This window comes from Rousettus aegyptiacus, unplaced genomic scaffold, assembly GCF_014176215.1.
Source record: "Rousettus aegyptiacus isolate mRouAeg1 unplaced genomic scaffold, mRouAeg1.p scaffold_m13_p_10, whole genome shotgun sequence".
Classification (NCBI taxonomy): Eukaryota; Metazoa; Chordata; class Mammalia; order Chiroptera; family Pteropodidae; genus Rousettus; species Rousettus aegyptiacus.
This window is the reverse complement of record NW_023416285.1, coordinates 67,347,254-67,362,499: the sequence shown is the minus strand read 5'-3', so window position 1 is coordinate 67,362,499 and position 15,246 is coordinate 67,347,254. Positions and strand designations below refer to the sequence as shown.

Sequence of the window (15,246 nt, the reverse complement as noted above, 5' to 3'; positions counted from 1 at the left end):
GGTGTGCAGATGAAGACACATTATACTGAGTGAGGGAGAGAATAAAGGTCAAGGAGTGAGAAAAAAGACTAAATCGGAATTGTGGTCTTGTTCTCATTTTTTTTTTTTTAGTTACAAAATAATAACAAGAAATGTTTAGATTTGATCCCTTTACACTCCAAAAAATAATTGCCAAACATTTCAAGTCTTGGTAAATAGATGAACTGTTAAACAGAATTTCAGCAAAACAAGAATGAACCAAATTGTCAAATGCCGGCAACCTGTACTGTAATGTGAAAGTAAGCGGTAAAGCTGTAAAGGTCTGGGCCTCTGGAACATCTGCGCTGGGCCCACAGGCAGCTCTGTCCAACAGCTGGAGCCCAGAAGTCGCGGCAGCCAGGCTCCGCCCCCTGACGCCACGGGAGGCGGGGCGGCGGGCGACTGGCTGGTAGCGCGGGGGCTGCTGAGACCGCGGAGAAGGAGGAGCAGAGGGAAAAGGCGAGGAGTGGTCGCCGGCTCCACCCGGGTTCGGCTCAGGCTGGGCCAGCTGAGTTTGGGTGCTGTCTGAGAAGTGTTCTTTCTTTCCCCCTCACAAGGCAAAGGGTTGGCGTAGAAGCGTAACCTGTCTCCAGTCTTCGAATTTGTGCGTGGTTCTTCTCTTGCGTCTTGGGACTCGGGACCGTCATGCTGTGATGTGTGCCGAGGGCGGAATTGGTAAGGGTAAACGAGCGAACCCCTTTAACTGTTTCCCTGCCTTCTGTTTCACTCTCCACCCTCTTTTCCTCTATTTCTTCTCTCTTCCCCTCCCCCAGTATTTGTGTTCAGCTTTTATAAAGTGCCTCAAAATGGGACTTTAGGGCTGTTGCAGAACGAAAGAGAAGGGGTCAGAGGTAGAGAGAGAAAGAAAGACCGTTTTCAATCAGGTCAAAAGAGGTATTATTTTATTTATCAGAATGCTCAGTTTTGTGAAAAGGTAAGTATGGGCTCGCGCGCCCACACACACACAAAATCCTACCTTTGTCGTCTCATTTCGAAATTCAGAAGGTTAAAACTGTTTTGGCTCTGTCTCAAAGGTAATGAAAAGGATGAGGGTTGAAAAACCAGGAGTCGATTCCTTAGGAAGAAAAAATGTGTTTGTGTTGGCGCTTGCTCAGAAACAGTTTTTAAGGAAGCACGCAAAAAATCGCGTTCTTCCAGGCAAACACTAACTTTGCAGAACTTAATTGTTGTTTGGGGCATCCTTCATCTTATATTATAAAACAGGTAGTCACACTTTGTACAGCAGAGAGACATCTGGGTGATTAGTGACATCCTCCAGTCTGGAGGGTTGAAAGGATGTATTTAAACTACTCTTAATTATTTGGACACATTAACTCTGGTATTGAGAGTATGTCTAAATAAGAGCAAAGTTTATTCTGGCTTCATTTCACCTAGTTCTTTGCAAGGAGAAAAACAATTCTATCATCTGAGAGCAAACCTCTGACTCCATTCAACTTTGAAAGATGGACTCACAAGGACTGACTTTATCCACCAGCGTCAACATGATGTATCAAAAAAAAGTACCTCCAGAGGAGATGATTATTTTTAAATTTGGCTAGGTCACATTTCTGTGAAGAATACAATCATAAAAAATCGTTGCTGGCTTATTAAGAGCAAATATGTAACACATGATCATTGTAGCAGAGTAAACTTCATTCACTGCCCCAGTGTGAGCCCCTACAGCAATATACCCCAAAAGGTAATGTCTGTTCCTTCTAGACTTTTTTCTTTTCTCATTCCAAATACGTATTACGTACCTACGTGGAGATTTTTTTTTTTTTAGTCAAAATGAGATCATACTGTTGTGAAAGAATTTCAATCTAAAGTGAAACCAGAGGATACAGAATAGAAAAATCTCACATGTGTGTCCTCAGGAAAACAAAATCTAACGACTGAGAAACTGATTTTCAATAAATGCTTGATTTGTAGAAAACCGATAACATTGATATTTTCTTAAATATCAGGGAATTAATCAGAGGTTACCTCATATCAAACTTGCAGTTTTGCTCATAAACCATAAGCTTGTAAAAACCTCTGTCTCCAGAGACATGAATAAGAAATGACCCAGGCCAGGTTGGACTCACAGAATGGGCTTAATTGAGCTTTGTTTATATAACTGGAATGGTTTGTCTGCTTGAGGAATTTTCGAAGCTGACCTCCATTTGTTTTGATTTTAACAGACTCTAACAGAAGTCTTCCCACCTTACATTACTTGCCTATAAATATAGCCTACCCCAGACCCTTAGCGGACTTGCTTGTAGCTTGCTAGTTTGTGTCCCAAATTGCAATTCCTGTTATTCTCGATTAAAATCATCTTCCTAAGGAATCAACAACTCCTGGTTTTTCAACCCTCATCCTTTTCATTACCTTTGAGACAGAGCCAAAACAGTTTTAACCTTCTGAATTTCGAAATGAGACGACAAAGGTAGGGTTTTGTGTATGTGTGGATGCACGTGCCCATACTTACCTTTTCACAAAACCGAACATTCTGATAGATAAAATAATTCCTCTTTTGAACTGACTGAAAACAGTCTTTCTTTCTCTCTCTACCTCTGCCCCTTTCTCTCTCTCTCTTCTTTTTTCTCTTTTTTAAATTTATTTTTTATTTTGAGCTTGCCTCTTTATTTAGATCAACGCTAGACAGGTTTCTCCCATTATCCAAAAGTAAAGTATTCCTGTAAAGTCAAAATAGCATAAAGCGAAGAAGCAGTTACCATTAATTTATATGGGAAAAACTACTAAATCATACCAAATACTTTTAATTATATCCAGTTTTACACTAAGTGTAACACTTATGAGCTCTCAGGCTTTTCTGATACCTTAACGCTATATCTTGCTAATGGGTGCACAGCATAAATTGAGTTAAAGCACAGATGCTCACAAACTCAGTTTAAAGGTAAAAGAGGCTTGATGCTGAATGTGGTTCCTGGGGAAAGGGCTTGGCTAGGCCACTCTCCCTGCTGGGGTGCCTTTGCCTCTATAGTAGGTTACTGCAAAACAAAATCAGTGCTATTTTTGCTTTTTGCCTTTTCATAAAAGTGAAAATCTTTCTTTTGGTTAACAAAAACAGATATGAAATAGGTCTTTTGTAAAAACAAAGTGACGTAAAGCAAACTTTGACTAATGGGGGATATCTGTATATGTTGGAAAACAACAACGTTCTTCTAAACCCTCTCTGACTTTGGCCATAGAATCTTTGACCACACCAGAGTGGTCTATATAGAAACAACATTCTTCTTTTAGAGCGGCACAGAGGCTTCCCTGTTGAAGGAGTAATAGATCTAACCCTCTACGATTTTGGAGGACTACTTCCGCCAAAGATGATAAGGAGTTCTGTAGATGGGAGATAGCAGATTCTAGGCGTTCGATGTCTTCATCTATAGATAACCGGAGCTCTGAATAATATTTGTTGGAGAGAATGAGAGAGGTTATACCCACCCCAGCACCAGTGGTCCCGAGGCCTAGGAGTACCGCAAGTGTCACGGCAGTGATAGGTTCCCTTTTAGTTCTTAATAGTCTAAAGTCGCTTTTTGGGTCCCAAGTTTGTGAAAACTGTTCTTCTGTATAATAGGTTAAATGGGGAATCAACTGGACTAGAACACAAAATATAGCCTGATTGTTTTTGAGGAGATTACTATAAATGCAAGGTGTTAGTCCATTACTACAAGCCCACCATGAATTTATAGGGGGAACAATATACTTATCATCACGAGTCACTGTTGTGGTCTGGTTACATAGGTGTCAATGTGTGTGTGGGACTGTCCCAAGACACAGCCCATGTCCAGAGACAGATTGAAGTGTTAATCTAGCAGTCCCCTGTTGAGTCCATCGGCACTCATGATGGTCAGTGGTGGTATTAAAATCGCCAAGGACTGCTATGCCTTCATAGAAGGGTGGGCTAACATAACACAACCAACAGGATTTTGTAAGATTGGGGTTAGAATGATTTAAGGTAAGAAAAGTATGTTGAATAAGGGCAGTCATAGAATCTCTGGTGGTTTTAATCTTGGGTGCCCTGTTAGGGATAACAGGAGTGACAGGATTTGTAGGTTTTAGGGTGTCAGCAGCAAGAGCGGTAGTGGGGTCAGGTCTTTTTACAGGAGGTGGAAGCACCACGTTAGGTCCTATTGGGACAGATGGGGCGGGGCTGACTTGTAGCCTGAGCTGTATTATTCTTCCATAGTCTGTCCCACTCAGGTATTGCCTGATTCCGAAATTTTTCCCAGTAAGCCAATTATGACTTCTGCCTTTGTCCTTGAACCTGATTAGGAGTTGATTACATGCTGCTTAGGTCGATTTAAAGGGTGCAGGCTAGGGTCTAGCATAGGTCTATAGGGAGATGGCTTACAGTTGTTCTGTAGTCCAGGGTCTCTGATTATTTCAATAAGGGCGTCTCTATCAGTAGTTTTCCAAGACCCCTGAGTCTCACACCCCCAGGAGGCGCAGTAATATGCCTCTGCGCCCCCGCAAGTTTTAGCTCTTTTTCTGTCTCCTTGCGTATCTCCAGTAAAGTCATTGTCTATAACTCCTGGGTAAATGTGTAAGCCTTTCATTATAGAGCTGCTTCTTCCTAGCAATAGTCCAAAGGAATTAGGAGGCAAGGGGCCAAAGGTGCCAGTAGGCAAGGCCTGGATTCCCATCTCAGGGGTTAATATTGTGTGGGAGGCGGAACAGAGGTCCAATCCTGCACTGCCTGAGGTTGCTCTTGAGAGGTTTGAAACAAACCGTGGTTGCTGGGTGTCGGGGGAACAAACCGGATCGCCCCAAGGTTTTGTTTCTCCTTTGGGGCCTGGGGCTGGCTGCTCCAGGAGTTTCCCTGGTTGGAAGGCAGAGGGTTACCCTGGGCATCTGTTCTGGAGCGGCACAGGGTGGTCCAATGCCTCCCCCTCCCGCACCTTAGGCATAACCCTGGGGGTCTAACACGGCTCTGTCGAGGGGCATTACAGTCTTTAGCAAAGTGTCCCTCTCGGCCACAATTAAAACACCTGTTTTGTGGTGGGGGGCAAACATGACACTTTTTAGGGCGGCTCCGATGGCAAGGCCTAGCCGATGGTCAAAACCAATATCTGAGCAGAATCGGATGTAATCTGAAAGAGCCCCCCCTCTCCGGTGAGGACGAATTGCTCCCTGGCAGGCAGAATTGGCGTTCTCAAATGCTAACTGCCTTATGAAATCACTTTCAATTTCGGAGCTACCAAGGAATCTCTCTGTCACGCTGGTAAAGCGACTGATAAAGTCAGCATAAGGCTCATCAGGCCCTTGTCTTATGTTAGCAAGGGATGTAGTTGCAGCCCCTTTTTCAGGAAGTTTCCTCCAAGCTTTAGTGGCTGCATTTTGTATCTGGGCAAAGAGGCCGGATATTGGCTTTGAGCCTCATTGGTGTCATGTGGCTTGTTTCCCTTTAACATATCAAAGGTTCACCCTGCGTTTTCTCCATTGGCCTCTAGATTGCGGCGAGCGGTTTCTTTACAAATCTCAGAAAATTCTGACTTCCATAAAACAAAGTCTCCCCCAGAGAGGGTGGCTCACACAAGGTGGTACCAGTCATTTGGCGTGAGCCACATATCATCTAGACTGTCTAGAAGAGAGAGTGTAAAAGGGGCGACTGGACCATATTGAGTAACAGCTAACTTTAATTCTTTTAAGGTTTTAAATCCAAGGTGCTCATGATGTCTAACAGGGTCCCCTTCTTCCTCCTCCCCTTCTCTTTTTGGACCGGGAATTTCAGTGACCGGAAAACGGTTTAAAGACAGCCTGAGTGGGTCCCTTTTTATAGGCAAATTGGATGCATTTGAGACTATGGTAGGCGGGGGAGGGTCTCGGGTCTTCTTAGGGGTGCAAGGAGGTGTCGGAAGCTTGCCTCCTGGGGCAGTTAATTCAAGATCTAGTTTCCTCAGTTCTTTGACTAGGTCATTATGTTTTTTTTAAGTTGGATGGCTTCTCTAAGTTTTTGAATCTGTATAGTGACTTCTTTTGGGGAGAGGACTCCTCCGTGTGGGTAACTGCCCCCCAAAGCATGTGCAGTGGAGGGTAAAGCATAAGTAAAGGCGGGCATTTGGAAATGGTAGGGAAGAGGGCAAGACAATGGCCGCCCTGTTACTAGGGGCGGCCAGTCTGGGTTATGATATTTGGCGGCATCTTCTTTTAACTCAGCCTTTTCTTCAGGGCTTAAATAGTCATCATTACGTCTAGGCTCAGAGTGGAAAATTTTTAGAGAAGGGTAGAGATCTACAGAACACCCAGGCTTATTAGAGGAATCTGAACTAGGCATCTTAAAGGTTTTTTCCCATCCCTGTTATATCTTGGCATCGGGCGTGGAGTCAGAGGTATGGGTGGAGGGTATTTTACTATCGGGAGGCATATTTATTGAAACGGGGTCTTCTTGTTTAGAATAAGGGGAGTTTTCTGAAGTCTCTTTTTGGAGACCTGGCTCTAATGAGGAGTGGCTGCGTTCTAACTCTCTTTTTAAGAAGGACTCTCCCTCTTTTAAAATATCTCTCACATTATCCGGGTGGTGGCGGACACACAAAATGTCATTAATGGCATTCCAATATGAAAAAGCCGTCACTGGGACCTTTTTGGGGCCAAAACACTTATAAAAATCATTAAGGGCATCTCCTACCCTTTTCCATCTTTTCTCATCTATCGTGCCCTCTTGCGGGAGCCAAGGGCAAATATCTTTTAAAAACTCAAAAAACTGTACTAAATCTTTCTTTTTAACTTTGACTCTGCACGCCCGAAGGGAGTCTTTAAGTCCCTCAATAAATCTTTCCTGGACGCTGATTTCCTGTCCCACTATAGACAGGTAATCAAAGAGTCTCTAATGTAACCCTTACTCTTTGCGCCTTATACTCTTGGTTCTCCAGAAGCTCTAAATTCCTACTGTTATGTCTTATCCCATTGAGAAGTCGTCCGCTTACTTCTCGGGTCTCATTTCCGCGGGTCGGGTACTCCCGTGGTGACCGCTTCTTCTATTCTACTTGACTGGCCAGTCCTCTCTGGGGTCCGACTCTCAGCACAACTCCTTCAGGATTCTCGAGCCCCACGTTGGGCGCCATTTGTCCCGGCCCGCGGGACAGTCAACGGAGGTCCTAGGACTGAAGGAGAAGGGGGACAAGAGGCGCAAAGAATGGAGACAAGACAGGCTTTCTGATCAGGTTTCGTTTATTGTAAGTAGGGGGGTTACATATGTAGGGGCAGGTTTAAGGAAGGGAACATGTAGCTTTAGGCGGGAGTTACCTAATCACAAGACGTCTTAACTTCTTAACTTTCTTTATCTATCTTGGTAACGTGAGCAAAGCGCTAGCTGTTTTGAAAGGATTATACTATTGTCTCCAGTTCCTGGAACCTTATTCCCCCGGGCAATGTCAGGAAGAGCATTTATCTTTACAGGTCTGAGTCGTTCCTATATTTAGGCGAGGGGCTTCCTCTGACTTTGGGCAGCCTGGCTCCCAACATAAAATGAAGGAAATTATCAGAACTTAATTATATTTTATAATAAAACAGAGATGACTCATTATTAGACAAATGTACTTCTTAGAATCAATTTTAAAAATTAGAAGGTAAAAAAAAATGCCCACATATTCAAGCCTTCAGTATATGTCTTATTTATTGTCTGATAGAATTGGAAGTAGTCTTTTTAATGAAGGAAGGTCAAAGAAAATGCTATAAGCAAAATCACTAAGGAATTCTCAGAACTCAATGCATTGGCGAAGATGAATTTAAAACTTGTCAGTACTTGAGAAAAGTAGACCCGATTTATCAAATCTTGAAACAATTATGTGTGTGTTGAATACTATCATCATTCCAATAGTTGTAGAATATAACTTTGAAAAATAAATACATATAAAATATCATTTACTTAATAAATATTTACTAAGCTCTTACATATATTAGGCATATAATTGCAAAAATACCATTTTGGAAAATATTGCCAAGAAATATCATAATTTTAAAGACAAACTCTTAGCTCTGTATTTCATGTGCCAGCATACCCTTTTCAAAAGATATTAAAAACAGTGACAGATTGATGAACACCCCTATAGAAAATGATCCCTAGTGAAAAATAGATTTAAACAGGCAATTCACAAAAGAAAAACAATCTTGACTCTTCTAAGGTTAGAGTGCGAGGGGGATGTTCACCTCCTAACAATTGAAGGATACTCATCAATGCAATAAGTTACCATGTTTTCACACATCGTGTTAACAAAACATGGAAAGCAAATCAAAATATGTGAGGTTATTGGGGGAATGTTTAATGATCTAAAAAATATAAATGATGTGAGAAATGAAAAAAGTATGTTACACAACGATGTCCTCCTTTTGAAAAAAAAATGCAGTGATTATGTACAGAAACTTCTTTATAGGTGGAGAATAAACCAAATGTTAATAGTGCTTATGTTTGGGTGCTGTGATTACATATGATTTCTATTATTCTCAAGGTATTGATCTGTAGTTTCTGAAACGTCTGCTGTTGTTATAGAGATCCATCCGAGGTGCCTTTGGAAATCTCTAATGATCCCACTCCTTAGGTTACTGGTAAACTGTGTTCTAAAGCATGTTACTCTGTTTTTCCAATCTAGTCTCACTGCCTTTTTCACCCATTCCAGTGTATCTATCATACTTCTTACAAAGGTAAATGTCCATATCATACTGCACTTTCTGGAATATCTTTAATGATTTCTCATTTCCTTCAAACTAAGTATAAATTCTACATCTTAGTAAGTAACAACTTAATGTGGTTCTAACGTAGGTTTCCATCTTAATTTCCCGTCACTCCTTAATACATACATGAAACACTGGCCATATTGAACAATTCAGTGTTACTTAAATGCACACAGGGTTTTCCAGCCTCCTTGCTTTTATTCATAATATTTCCTTCTCTAAAATCTGCAAGTCTCTTCATCAGTCTAGACATTTCTCAAGGCTCTTTAAAGTGCTCTCTTCCAGGAAGCCTGCCCCTTCTCCCTTTCCATCTTCCAGCCTCGTGTCATGCCTTCTTATAAAACTTTCTGTTTCTCTAGATTTATATACTGCATGATTACCCTCGTTTTATCCTTTTTCTTGAATTGAATATTTTGACCTGTTCTGGACATGTTTATTCATTTTAAAAGTACTCAGCACTGTGCCTAAGACAAGGTAAAATAAATGAACACTAAAAGTTAAGCTCCAAGAAGGTAGAGACTTTTGTATGTTTAGTTCCCTCCATTTATCTCTCCTCTCTCTAACAGTGCCTGGCATATAGTAGGAGCTCAACACACTTTATTTGAGAGAATGAAGTTATTGTGCAATTTCAGGATAATAGCACTGTATATCATTTAATAAACCTCTTCACAAAACTTTGTGAGGTAGTCGATGGTGTTTACAATTGCAAATGTGGTAACTGAGGCTCAGAAGGGCTAAGAGTTTGTGACAATTGGCTGACTGAATCTGAGCATTAGTGTCACTTGAACTTGTTAAAGCTCATGATCTTTCTGCTAATTATGGATGCATTTTGTTGCTTTTCTGAAAATAGCTGATTATATTATCTCATTTTATAAATGTGTTTTGGAGGGTGGGGAACATTGAGTAACTGTTGGAATTGACCATTTGTCATGAATCCATTTTATAATTTCAGGGAACACCATCAACATCTTTTAAATACAATTTATAGCTTTCATCTATCCCTTATTGGTGTTTATATATTGGACTTAGTAATACTTAACTTACAGGCCTTGAGACTTTAAATATCTTTATATAAATAACACATAATTTATGCTTCATTACATTAAATCATGTGATGAATAATTTTTAGCTATCGTAAAATAATACTTTTCTGTGGAATATTTATAACATTTTAAGTCACTCAAATGCTTCCAGAAGTGTATCTTTAAATGGTTTTTAGAAATTAATAAATCTCGATTATACTGAAATATCCTTTTTATAGTTCAACTGAAATGATGTCTATCTTCATCATATATCCAGTAATGCAATATACTTTAAGAAGAGATATATGAATTAAAATTGTAGTCTATGACACCTTTGATTTATATTTATAGCTCAGGTTAATCTGCAGAACTTTAGAAAACATGTAGTCTACTGATTTCTTTGGCACTATACACACACACACACCATCATTCAGCAGCTAAATTCTTTCCATTTTAGCTACAAATAACTCCACTTTCCTATTACATTTTTCTTTTCTTTATTATTTTAAGCATATTTTTGCATTTTAAAGAAATTTTGTGGTTACTTATCCAGAAAATGATTGTGCTATTGTGTATAAAAAAGTAGTTTCACTATTATTTAAACAACGATATGTTGTTATATCTATTGAGAAAGAAGTTATTAGTTGCATGAAATATTATTTAATGATAATGAATTCATGGAGGAAACATATTTAGAAATTAAAAATAAGTCTCTTCTAAGCACTTTTGCAGTGTGTAGGTCAATGGTTTTCAAAGTCTGGTCCACAGACCAGAAGTATCACTTGAACTTATTAGAAATGCAAATTCTCAGGTCCATTGCAGACTTACTGAATCAAAAACTGAAAAGCATATGTGTGCCTGCGTGCGTTCACGTGTTTGTGTAGGTATAGGAGATGGAATCTGTTTTCACAAGCTTTCCAAGTGATTCTGATCTGTTAGCTTGAGAAAACAAGCTTTGGGTAAGATTTTCATTGATCAGGACATATTCACTGGGTCTTGGCAGGCAGGCTGGAGTTTGCCTTCTTTAATATGAATGAGTAAAGATAGCACACCAGGAAATTTATGTTCTTCTGCCAGTTTAAAAAGATATTTTGGCTCTAGTTTTCAAAATGAGCACCTATCTGGGGGCTAGCTTCATTTCAGAATTTACTTGTTTATCTCTTGGTTAGTGCTTTAATGTTCTTAGTTTTTGCTGCTCTAAAGTCTGGCCAAAAACATGTCAAAGTCTGTCTCGTGAGGAATAAATTCTGAAGAATTTCCAGTAATGAGAGAATCTCTTGAAGTTCATGCCTGTTCCTCTGCTGGATTCTATGTTCCTTAGGGTAAGAACCATGAAATTTATGTAGGGCATTTTATCATTTTGGTTGCAGTGCTTCGAAGAATGCTTGGCTGATAGCCTTTTAGTACCTATTTATTAAACAGATATAAGGAAAAGAGATCTCTGAACAGTGAAAATAGGTTAGACTAAATAAGTCTTGCTAAGTTTCTGTATTCTCTTTGAAAACCATTGAGGTTGTCAATTCAATTTATTTATGTTTATTAACTATTCTAAGGTAATTGAAAGTATGAGTTAAGTCTTGATAAAAGGAAATACTTGAGTGACCAAGGGAGAAACAAACCTATAAAATTAGACATGAGCATTAGAACAAGGAGCTCTTTAACTACTAGAAGAAAACCTATGGAGATGTTCTGAAGACCCTGAAGGCATCACTATATAGAGCACTTTTCAAAAATTGGTGCTTAAGCATTGGTGCTGAATTCTCAGAGAAGAAAATTTGTTTCAAATGCTATGTAAAATATAGGAAAATTGAGAACACATGTGAAATGACTTCCATCCTGGCTGAAATTGTTTTGATACTTACAGGGATAAATCTTAAGCTTTCTGAAAAAAAAAAATGTTACTCAGAAGAACTTCCTCCTAAGAGTTTTAGAACATTCAAATTGAAATACCACAGTTATTTTTAAAAGTAGACTCCACTTGTTTTATTTCCCTTTTTATGTCTTCCTGTTGCAGTCCTATTAGTGGCCGTTTTAGGGTTACATGCTGTAGATCTTAATATACTATAATAACTTTAGCATGCATTATAATAGCTGTAATGAAATACCATGAAATAACTAAGCTTATGTCACTTCTAGGTATTCTGGTCTTTACTGCATGTAAGAGAGATGTTATTTTATTTATTCTTTGATTCGCATGTTCATTCCACAAAAGCACACTGAACATCTCCTCTGTGGCGGACACTGTTTTAAGCGTAGGCTGCATTGGTGAACAAAAGAGATTGAAATTCCTCCTCTGATGGAGGGAGGATATAACAAAAGCTGAAATACAAAAATAATTATATGTCATTAGAAAGTGGCATAAGAAAAAATAAAACAGGGAAGGATAGGGATTGTTGAGATGAAGCAGTGTGGAGATGGAGTGAAAGAGGGGAGGAGTTATTGGTGAAAGAGAGGACTTTGGGAGGCAGATACCTGTGGCACCAACAGCTATTAGTACAAGATGCGAGCCTTTCGAGAGTTTTAAATTGTGGAATGCTGAGATCTAACTTAGGTTTTAACAGAAGTAGGTGATAGTATTGGACTAGGGTGATAGTGGAGGAGGAGATCCAAAGTGGTGAGATTCTGGGTATATAATTTTTTCAGTAGGGCAAACAGTTAATGAATTTGTTGACTGTGTGTGGATTTACAGGGAAGACAGGACCTCAGTATGACTCATAGGCTTTTGGGCTTAAGATCTAGAAAAATGAAGCTGCCAGCAACTGATAGGGCTAATCTGGAGTTTGGGGTAAGGGTAGAGGGGCAGGTTTTGGGGAGAGTACCAGGAGCTCAGTTTTTCACGTTACCAATTGGAGATGGGCTGCCTAATTGGCAGTCAGATGTTATGAGTCTGGAGTTTGGGGAAGAGGTTGGAGCTGGAGAGCAGTTATGTGGGGGAAAACTGTAGATGTTCTCTTTTGATGGTTTTGGTTTTCTCAGTAAAATAGAAACGAAGATCATCAGCAGGAAGAAAGTCGAGAGGAAGATACGGAAAGTTAGAGGAGAAAGTATGAAACAATTGTCTATTAAAATGGGAAAGTAAAGAAACTAAAAATGCTGTATTATTGCATTTGACATTGTACAGCCAACTTGTGGTTTATGGTCAATAATTAAAAGTGACACTAATCGGGCACGTTATATGTTTCTCTCTAGGCACTTTCAACCTGTAGGTATTGGAGCAAAGTAGGTAGGGACTTACATATAACTGATTTGAATATAACTAGGGTAAAGGCTTTGCCAAGAAGTGAGAGAGGAGCTAAGAAAGAGATATTGACCATAACATTTAAAATGAGTAAGCAGGGAAGTGAGGCCATACAGGAAGGAGGGGCAGTGAAAGATGCTTACAAGTCAGTTGCTTATCCATCCCTGTAGATCAGATGATACCGAAGTCGGGTCAAAAGTGAATCTTTTATTTATAAGTACATTTTATTTTTATACATCGAATCATATTTCAATTACATGTAAAGAGCTTTCTAATCAAATGTATTTAATGTTTTAAAATTAAATAGAATTATATGAACTTATTAATTTTAACAAATGAAGTACGCCTTTAGTATTTTCACACCTAAATGACTTGTTGAGATCCTTTGTACTAGTCCTCTTCTTTTCCCAACTCTCACATTCCTTGGTAGGCTGCCAGAGGCTGTGTACCTTCTGCCAACTTCTTGATCAAGTGTTTCTGCCCTATAACAGAGCCTTCTACTAGCAGCAGAGGCTTCACTCCGTCTTATATTTGGGTTAGGCTTGAGTAGCCATTTATCAATCTGGGCCATTTGGGTGAGTTTCTCCATCACTCTGAGCCACATTTTTTTTTTCATCCTTAAGTAGGGATAATAATATGTAACTTGTTGTAAGGATTAAAGTTAATGTATGTTTATTCCCAAGTGCAGATCTTGGCATATCTTTTTAAATAGTAGATACTATTACGCTTTTAAGTTTATTGAATTAATAATATTTTATTAGAATGGAGTAATCAAATCTCAAAGACATGCATTCTATCATTTTAGTAACATATTCTAGGAATATCTAGGATTACCAATGTCAAAACATAGTGTTAAAGATTGCTGTCATTAACATTTTAATCTATGTTTATGTTTTTTCAGCTTTAAGAATAAACATTAGAAACTCACCATGAGTATGGCTGAGATTTTTTTTTTTAGTTCCCAATACAGACACGCCTACAACTATAACATTTTTCCTGCCTTGTTTTATTTAGCTTTTTTTTTTATAATTCAGTGAGGTTTTTTTTCAAATATAATTGGCATACAATAATATATTAGTTTCAGTGGTTCAGCATGGTGATTAGAGCTCTATATAACTCACAAAGTGATCACCCACTAAATCTAGTACCCTTCTTTCCCTTACATGTTTATTACAACGTTATTAACTATCTTTGCCATGCTACACTCTACCTCTCTATGTCTATTTTGTAACTGTCCATTTGTACTTCTTAATCTCTTCACCCTTTTTCTCTACCCCCCCCAATTCCCCTCTCATCTGGTAGCCCTCAGAATATTCTCTGTATCTATGAGTTTATTTCTACTTTTGTTATTGTTGTTGTTTATTTTGTTCTTTAGGTTCCACATGTACAAGAAATCATGAGATATTTGTCTATCTGACTTCATCAGTGCAATACCCTCTAGGTCCACGACGGCAATATCTTTCCATCCCCTTCCTTTTAGTCTGTGTGTGACTTTTAATCTGAAGTGAGTCTCTTGTAGGTAGCATATGTAGGGATCTTGTTTTCTTATCCATTTAGCCACACTGTCTTTGGTTGGAGCACTTAATTCTTTTCCATTTGAGGTACTTATTGATAGGAATGTAGTTATTACCATTCTTTATTCATGTTTTTGATATATGATTTTTCTTCTTAAAGAAGTCTCTCCAACATTTCCTGTAATACTGGCTTGGTGCTGATAAATTCCTTTAGCTTATTTTTGTCTGGGAAGCTCTTTTTCTGTCCTTCAACTCTAAATGATAGCTTTGCTGGATAAAGAATTCTTGGTTGTAGATCCTGGGTTTTCATCCCTTTGAATGTTTTGTGCCAAGCCCTTCTGTCCTGCATAGTTTCTTTTGAGAAATCAGCTGCCAGTCTTATGGGTGCTCCCTTGTAGGTAACCAACTGCTTTTCTCTTGCTGCTTTTAAGAGTCTCTCTTTGTATTTAACCTTTGACATTTTAATTATGATGTGTCTTGGTGTGGGCCTCTTTGGGTTCATCTTTTTTGGGATTCTGAGCTTCCTGAGGTTGTATGTCTATTTCCTGCACCAGGTTAGGGAAATTTTCCATCGTTATCTCTTCAGATAGCTATTCAACTTCTTGCTTCTCTTCAGGTACCCCTTTGACCCAGACGTTTTTACATTTGATTTTGTCTTGCAGGCTCCTTAAATTATTTTTATAGTCTTGGCTTCTTTTTTCTTGCTGTTCTGATTGGGTGTCCTTGGTTTCCCCATCCTCTATATCAGTGGTTTGATTCTCTTCTTTATTCATTCTATTGATTCCTTCTG

The 15,246-nt window shown here is 39.1% G+C and overlaps 1 protein-coding gene across 1 annotated transcript in view; it reads left to right on the top strand.

The window, feature by feature from the left end:
• Positions 1 to 419: 419 nt before the first annotated feature.
• The window catches only part of ATP10D (ATPase phospholipid transporting 10D (putative)), a 102,470-nt gene continuing 87,643 nt past the window's right edge, over positions 420 to 15,246 (top strand). The window contains exon 1 of the mRNA XM_016161181.2: positions 420 to 693. The gene's annotated coding sequence lies outside the window, so the exon portion shown is untranslated. The remainder of the gene's footprint in view (positions 694 to 15,246) is intronic.